The sequence below is a fragment of the Panthera uncia genome (genome assembly GCF_023721935.1).
Source record: "Panthera uncia isolate 11264 chromosome A1 unlocalized genomic scaffold, Puncia_PCG_1.0 HiC_scaffold_17, whole genome shotgun sequence".
Taxonomy (NCBI): Eukaryota; Metazoa; Chordata; class Mammalia; order Carnivora; family Felidae; genus Panthera; species Panthera uncia.
In genome coordinates this window covers 19,478,968-19,488,370 of record NW_026057577.1, presented here as the reverse complement: position 1 = coordinate 19,488,370, position 9,403 = coordinate 19,478,968, and positions in this window count along the sequence as shown.

Genomic DNA, 9,403 nt, shown 5'->3' with positions numbered 1-9,403 from the left:
TATATATATATATATATACACACAAGTATATATACAAGTATATATATATATATATATATATATGCTTGATTTAGTCTTTACCCACAATGTGTCCTTAAAAAAAATACTTGTCTATATTTAAGCAGTAATTAAAGGTTTATGCCAGTGACCAGAGCTGTCCACATGTAGTCTGTCCTGAACACACACGCAGTCCAGGGGTATATCATTACCAAAGCTAAGAACACTGTAGTGTACAGATTCTCACGGAGTGCAAATTCCATTCTTCATCTGCCACATTCGGACAAAGTCATGCCATCAGAATGCATTAACATTTCGAGATCAAGTTCAGGATAGTACCTTGAAGAAAGTAGCTAGAACAAACGGTGAATTCAGGACAATTGTCCATCATTTTATTATCTCTAATTGAAAACACTTGAGTCACATTTTTAAAGATTATTCAAAGAAACAGAAAACAAATCAGCTGCCGATTCTTCTAAAATCCTACAATGAGATCACCGAAGCAAACACACGAGATATGTACTCCCAACACCACAAACATCACAGAAGGGAGTCAGCATTTTTCTCTAGCCCTAGCTCAGCCTGGTCATTCTGGAATAACATGCTTCTGCCACCTGCCCATTGGTGAATGACTTGTAGAAACTAACATCCAAAATAACTCGATGGGCGTAATTAAACCTCACCAGTCTTGGCTACTTTCTCAAATGTCATAATAAAAGGGTGAAATTATATACTAGACAGAGCTGTTTTCCAAAGTGGGAAGCATAAAAATTTAGGGAGATGAATGATAACGTTATGAGAGCAGTATTTTTACTGAGGAGACCGATGAATGTGGCGTTGCTGAGACATTTCTCCTCTTGTCCTCCCGTTGGGAGTTGCCGCTCTTCTCTGCTGTATTCCTCCTCCACTTTTTCTACTCAGTCATTATCAAATACACTCATCTTGTTTAAATAACATGGTACTTAACCTCCGTTTGATGTTGGGAATGTAGGGCTGCTGAAATTACAACCAGAAGGATATGAGTAGGTGTGAGAGAAATAGGCAGAGGGGAATATAGAAAGAAATTGCATGTTTAAGCCTCATCATGACCAGAAAATATTTTCAGTTCAAAGTGTGACATCTCTTTTTGGAAGGAGGAAGCCAAAATGACCACAGATAGTTTAAAACAGGGTAAAACTGGAGACATGGATAGCTATTTAGAGATTGACCGTTTTTTGGATTGTAGCATAGTTATATATTAATATAGCCTCATGACCGCCCCTCAATACCTAAACAACTGTTCTACGCTCTCGGACTTTGAAAGAAAATCCAGTAAAATAAATCTTTTTTTTTTTCTTGGGGGAGAGAGAGAGGTGGGGGGCGCAAGTGACAAAGGGGCAGAGAGAATCCCAGGAGGGACAAAGAGAGAGAGAGGGAGAGAGAAACAGGGTTCACCCGAAATGGGGCTTGAGCTCACCGAACGAGGGGCTCGAACTCATGAGCCCTTGAGATCATGACCTGAACCAAAGTCAGATGCTTAACCAACTGAGCCACCCAGGTGCCCCATCCAGTAAAATGAACCTTAATCAGGATCCATTTTGTCCCAGCTGTGGACTTTTCAGACCCACTTATACCAAAATTCTGTCTTTGAAAAAGGTTTATAGTGACTGAGATAGTACCTTTAAGAATTACTGATCTTGGTTGTATTTGTTGTATTTTTTTGTAGTTGCCCAGAAAATATATACATGGATTACCTTCAGGCTGGGGGATTATTAAAACGATATGTAAAGAACGTCCTGTACTTCAGTCTTTCTAAGCCATGACACTTTGAGGAGTGGGGTACACAGTGGATTTCATGCATAAACAGAACACTAGCTTAAAATGTTTGTGCGAAGAACTTGAAGTAAATTGGCCCACCTCTTCCATTTATCTGGAATGTATTTTTCCGCAGTGAAAGTGGGGCCAATATTCCAAAAGTTATGCTAAGCCACTTCACATGCCTCCGCAGTTTTCAGCCCATGTGTGATTGACTTTGGCTTGAATTCCATTAACTAGTTGCATTGGTGCTCTTTTGGTTACAAACACAAGTAAGTTTCATCTACTTTAGGCCATTAGAGGTCTTTGTTGTTGGCCTATCCCAATCTCAGTAAAAGGTGGTATAAAGCCTAAAGCCAAAGGAAGTAGGACTCAGATAAACTAGGATTCTCTGTGCTGCTCTTTCCTAAGGTTCTCTGCATGCCAAAGTTTTCTTCAAGGCTGAACTCGTAACTACCAGTACCTCACATCTTCCCAGATCTGTCATTAGAGACAAAAGTGCTCTTTCTTCTGGTTGTAAAAAAAAAAAAAAAAAATCTCAAGAGAGATTCTTATTGGTTGACATGACACATATGACCATTCCCGTGGCCAGATAGTCCAGGAACTAGGAGTGGCAAGTGCAGTAAGAACTTGGTGGTTGGAGTGACGGGAAAAAGAAAAGTTTCTCAAACTCAAGGTAAGCAACAGTAGCTATCTGCCATCCTGGGGGTAAGGCTCGGTTTTACTAAATACAAAATGGGCAAAACTATAGCTATCTATGGAAGAAAGAACCCCCTTAGGCTACTTTACTTAATATGGCAGGCAACTTAGACTTGCAGAATCATGATACAGCCTCTCTAGTGCTTAGTTCAAATTTGCTTCGTTAGACAAATGGAGAGATAGACCCTAGAGACCAAAAGGCTAATCCACAAACGTGAATCTTGCAAATAATCGTGTCCCTTTGAGCTAATAGAGCAAAAATGCCACAGACTGGATGACTTAAAAAAAGACACATTCAGGGGCATCTGGGTGGCTCAATCAGTTAAGCCTGTGACTCTGGATTCTGGCTCAGGTGATGAGTTGGGCTCTGCACTGTCAGCTCAGAGCTTGCTTGGGATTCTCTCTCTCATTCTCTCTCTCTCTCTCTCTCTCTCTCTCTCTCTTCCCTTCCCCTGCTTATGTTCTCAAATAAACAAACAAACAAACTTAAAAAAAAAACATTTATTTCTCACATTTTCGGAGGCTGACAATTACAAAATCCAGCCACTAGCAAATTCAGTGACCGATGAAGGCCAGCTTCCTGGCTCATCGACAGCCTTCTACTATTAACTCAAGCAGCCTCTCTGATTCCTTTCCTTTCAAACATCAAACCACTTATGTTTGTATAGAGAGATTTAAATTTACAGTCCTCAAAGGACAGTTATCTTACCTTCTCCGTGTCTCTGGGACAAAAATCAGTTTACTAAAATGGAGCCTTATACTGGAGAGATGAAGTTTTTCTGCTAATTTGTGAGAAGCCCCAAGCTACATTTATTTCAACTGTACCAAGAAAAAAAAAACCTTAATCTCTTCTGGGTAATCTGGTCAAATCCAGTTCTAGGCTCTCCCTATGGCCATCTCTAGTCTAATTTCGGTGTCAGGGTCCCTGTCGGGTGTAGGTTGCCCACTGGGACGTGAGTTGGCCAGTGCACTCACCTGTTCTCTGATGTTCACAACTGACCGTGAGGCCTCCTCAAGCCCCACAGCCCAGTCCTGTCAATGCCTGCGGGTTCCAGTACCCTCCCCGCACTTCTCTGGGGCCATAGGATTAGAAGGGGCTGCCCCTGGGAACTTCGTGCCTACGTGCCCACCCCCTTGCCAAGCCTCAACAAATGCCAGCTTCCCCAGGACCAGACTGGTGCTGAGGATTCTCTGAGAAGTTAAAACTCTTCCAGCTACCCTTTGAGAGCTGAGGCACAAAGACTGCCCTTCTCAGATTCCTTCAAATTTACCTACATGTTTCCTATACACACACACACACACACACACACACACACACACACACCGGGACCTTTGGCACCTCTTCTCAGGATCCTATCAGTACCCAGGCTCTGCTCTGTTCTCTAATGCTCCCCCACTTTCTGTTAAATTAGGGGAAAGAAAGCTACTGTTTCATTTTCCCTGCACGATGTCTCATGGTACTATATTGAATTTACAAAATACATATTTTTATATATATTATACATTATTTTTTATTGTTACTTGTTTTATTTATATATATGTTGTTTGGGCTCTCAAGCTTAAAAGTGTAGAAATACTGAAAAAAATACTCTGTTTTAAGCATTCAGCTTTTTTTAAAATGAATTTATTTATTTTGGGAGAGAAAGAGAGCAAGCAGGGGAAGGGCAGACAGAGAGAGGGAGAAAGAGAGAATCCCACACAGGCTACACACAGTCAGCATAGAGCCTGACATGGAGCCCAGACCCACGAACTGTGAGATCATGACTGAAAATAAGAGTCAAGCACTTAACTGACTGAGCCACCCAGGCACCCCTAAGCATTCAGCTCTTTAACCTAAGAAACACTTGTTCTCCCAGACCTTGAACTTTAAGGTCACTGGTCAACATTAAAGAATGCTAAGAGATCAACTCACTATTTTTTAAAGTGGCAAATAACGGTAGAAAATCAGTATTTGTCTTGCTTTCTCATGTGATGTGTGACAAAATAACCGAATAATAAGAGGGAAGTATATTTCAGCTTATAAATCAATAAGAAACGTTAGAATGACAACATCATCAGTTTGTAATCACCGTAACAAAAGACATCAACCTCCACAAATATCACAAAAAGAGAAATATCCAGAGAATGTGTGCCTGTTGGTGGAGAAAACACCACCACCGCCTATAAAACATTCTTGCCAAAACTAATTGAATGAATGAATGAATGAATTTGACCAAGCTCTAGAGCCAGTTTACAGGAGGCAGAAGATAGAGAAACATGGAAAACCTCACCTTGAGGATGGAATCAACAAAATTCAGATGGTGGAACTAAAAGACAAACAACCCAGTTTTCTCAACAAACAAATTGCAAAGAAAGAGAGACAGAGAGAGAGAGAGAGAGAAGAAGAAGAAGGAGGAGGAGGAGGAGGAGGAGGAGGAGGAGAGGAAATCTGTAGAACAAAAGAGATTTAAAGTCATATTAGCCAATCATAATATTTGGGTCATGTTTAGATCCAGGATTTGAAAAAAAGAGCATAAAAAAAAAGGACATGATACATACAAGAAAGTGTTTGATTAGATGCAGGTGGTATTAAGGAACTGATATTTTGTGGGTGTAATGATAACATTATAGTTGCATTAAAGAGTCTTTGTCTTTTAGGGATGTGTACTAGAGCATTTACCAGTGAAAATAGGTAATATCTATGATATGCTTCAAAATAACACAGGGCTAAATGCAGTATGGTGTCTTGGATTGGAATCTGGAACAGAGAAAGAAAACTGGTAGAAAAGAAATGGTGAAATCAGAATAAAGTCTAAATTTAACTAATAGTTATATATCAATATTAATTCTTCATTTTGACAAGTATACTATGGAAATGTGAGATTTTTAACAACAGGGAGAACTGAGTGGAGATATGTGGAAATTCTCTGTGCTATCTTTGCAAGTTTTCTGAAAATGTGAAATTATTCCAAAATTTACAGGTTTTTTTCATTTTTTTTTACATTTATTTATTATTGAGAGAGAGACAGACAGAGCATGAGCGGGGGAGGGGCAGAGAGAGGAGGAGACACAGAATCGGAATCAGGCTCCCGGCTCTGAGCTGTCAGCACAGAGCCCGACGTGGGGCTCAAACTCACGAACTGGGAGATCATGACCCGAGCTGAAGCCGGACCCTCAACCGACTGAGCCACCCAGGTGCCCCTACAGTTTTGTTTTTTTTTTCAAAGTAATGAGAAAGGAGAAGATGGAGTGCTGGATGGAACAAGGTTACCCATGGACTGGTGGTTTGGGGAGCAGTGATGAGTAGTTGGGGTTTACTATAGTACTATGCCCGCTATTGAATGAGTTGTAAATTCTCATAATAAAAAGTTGAGTAATTTTTAAATATATTATTATTGTCTCTCTGTAGGCTCTTAAAAGTCTACATAAACCTTTAGAAGCTGGTAATTTGACACTTAATTCTCTGTATCATTCCTGCCATCAGGGTCGTGGTGTTTAAACCATAGGGCAAAGGGTAACAGTAGAAAGTATTGGAAAACAGCAGAATTAAATATGGTCCAATTACACAATTTGCTTATTCTCTTTGGTTATTAGACTTCTTCAAATTATTTCCTCCCCCTTAATTTTTTTTCAAATCTTTTTTTCCTCCTTTTTTTTTTTTTAACTACTTTTCAGATCTGTCACCTAGTGCCCATCCATGTGTCACTCAACATAAGGTCCCACTGTAATGGGAACATTCAAGAATCGTGGCTTCAACAACGTAGAAGCTTATGTCTCTAACACATAAAATAAGTCTGGAGGTCATAGTTCATGGCTGCCACAGCAGCTCCTCAGAGTTGAGAGTGACTCAGGCTCCTTTCTGTTCTTCACTCACCAATTCCTGGGATGTTGCCTTTGTCCTCGAGCTTCCAAGAGAGGTTCTAAATTTTTTTTTAATGTTTACTTTATTTCTGAGAGAGAGAGAGAGAGAGAGAGAGTGGGGGGGGGGGGGGGGGGGACACAGAGAGATGGACAGAGAGATTCTTCAGACACAGAATCTGAAGCAAGCTCCAGTTTCTGAGCTGACAGGGGCTCAAAGCCAAGAACCAGCAGATCATGACCTGAGCTGACGTCGACACTTCACCGACTGAGCCCCCCAGGTGCCCCTCAAGAGAGGTTCTACAGCTCCAACCATCATACCCACATTCCAAGTAGCAAGAAGGCAAGTCAAACCACTGCCTTTTAAGGAAAGACCCCTACAGCCCCACAGAATACTTCTGCTAACCTTTTGTTGACCAAAACATACCCCTAACAGCCACTCTTAGTTGCAAGGTGGAGTGTGGAAGACGGTTTTTTAACGGTGCCCAGGCTGTCCTCTATAAAACCAGGGTTCTATGACTGAAGGAGGAAGGAAGGGTAGATGTTAGCAGCCTCTGCCATAGTCAGCCATGAGGAAAATCTAAGCATGCAGTGGCAGAACAGTCCAACCATGACTTATGCCCAAATTAATTACCCGGCTAGTACAATCAGCAAAGATCTGGAAGTATCTGTCATCCCACATACAGTGCTGAGTGGTTTACGTTGATCGGGTTGACCGAAAGTTAAAACTAGAAAGCCGCCTGTAGATTCACCCTTCACAGCGAGATACCGTCTATCTACATGGAAGCCGATATATGTGCATTTCTGTCGACATTGTGTATAGTACAAGATATGCCTGCTGTGACTATAATGTCTTTTAAACCTAAAATGGACGCATTATAGATTCCTCCTGGCAGCCTTCTTGACCCTCTGGGAGACCTTCTGGCCTCCTGGCCGGTCTCCAGAGAGATTCCTGTCCATCTTCCTGAGAGGAGACACATTCTGGGCTCCCTGCCCATGTTGTAACCTGCTGTTCCTGTGGGTAGAGAGCCATGTCTATCTGGGTCAGTCCTGACTGATTATCCCATTGCCTTTAAGTTAGTTCGCCGGAATACTCCACACATACCAATCACGTAGGCCGCCCGTTTGCATGCCGGGTACCCAGTGAAAACAATGAGAGATGGTGGAAAGAGCATCTGCAACATGGCTGCAAGGATTAAGACCGAGCAATTCTCAGTCCTGGTGGTGAGACCTTAGGAAAGTCACTGAGGGTCGCTAAGCTTTGGTTTCTTCGTTTGCCCAGCAGGGATCTTGCTGCTTTCCCTGCTTTCCTTGCAAAGCTGTTAGAGAAGCTCAGTTACAAGACAGTGCGTGTCAAAGTCCTGTACTTTACCCCCACCCCCAGTATTATTATTACTATTTTCAGTTGTTATTATTGACCTACTCAAAATGTGAATCGTTTGGAAAAAGAAGAGAACAACAAAAAAATAATGTGGCTTAAGCCCATTTGTGGCTAAAAAGAGGAACAGAACAGCTAGTACAGAATCTGCAGGGTGAAAGGATGAGATACAAGGATGGGTGAAATTATATCTGTCTCGGGAATGATAGGTAATAAATGACTTGTTCCATGGAGTAAACCCAGAATATTCTAACCACCATTTCCGTTTATTATAAGGCTATCCCTTCCATGGAACACCAGTCCCAAGAGTCACCCTATCATTAAAGATCCTGTTCTACCCCCACTGGAAAGTTAAAATAAGTTTAATTCCTTTTTAACTAAGTTACCTTTAAAATATAGCTATAGGCCCTTCTCAACAGCCAAAACCCAAATCACCCACTTAGCATTTCCCTGCTCAATACGATCAACTAGGACCCACTTCTTTTCATAAAAAGAAGCCTTTGGGAACAGTGTGTGAGTAGTTGTAGACACACAAATCCACTTTGGGACTGTGTGAGTAGGGGTAAGAGTACATGTGAATGTGTGTGCAACTATAACTCTATGTATTGAAGCCTGCACAAGGCTTATAATTTTGCAGAGAAATTTAGGAGAAATTTAGTTTTTGTCAAAGGAAAAATCATGCAACATAAAATTAAATTGCTTTTACTGGCTATCACTTTAATATTAACATTTTTATGTGGCATTAGATTGAAAGCTAAATTTCTGTGATTGACATAAGAAATTACTCCACAAATGTGAAGCAAAAATCACTTGGGCTTTATTGGCCAGTTAGGGGTTTTTGCTCTGAACTACCTTTCAAGGATAATTTCTGTTGGGAGCTAAAGAACATTCCGTGACTTGACTGCTAAAGTCATAAAAGTCAATAAGCGGATTCACTGACCATTTGTGAATGTTTCATGTGACCGTAGCTGGAGTAAAGGACCTCTTAACTGTGAGTCCTTTTTCGTGAGGAGATTAAAAATTTCTCCCTCCAACTTCCCTAAATCTAGAACTTCTCTTGCATAGAAAACACACACATCACAAAAGGAATCGATTCCAGATGTGCAAGAGACCTTGTGTGACAGTGTCTGGCTTTGATGGTCACATCACAGAAGGCCATTTGGGCAGGTGGCCACAACGGTATTTTGTTTTTCTCACACTCGATGCCATCATACCACACTGTAGCATTCATCGGGTTTATATCTGTATGATTTCTCCCCAACAAAGGAAGGAAAACAAGATAAGAGAATTGGATAGCTATTCAGATCACAAGGCTAGAATGTGTGGTTTCTGGAACACAGGTGTAGGTGAACTTCCCAGTAAGAATCTTGTCAATGCTGACTGTATTCCAATTCAATCCATGCCATGTGGATGGAAGAAAGATAGGACACATTGTCCCAAGGCTTGAGAACTTAAAATGCCTTCTGAGCAGGAAGGTTAATAAAAATGAAACTGCCAACGAGCTGCCTACCTCCCTGTGTAAAAGCATCGCTGTACAACCCACCCTGGGTTATAACGATCTATTTGTGTGACTGATGTCACTCACCACATCGAGGCCCTTCCAGAAGAGGAACAATGGCATATCTTCAAGGTAGAGAGCCCAGAGTACAGCCCAAAGTACCAAAGCATATTTGATAAACATTCACTGGAGGAATGAAG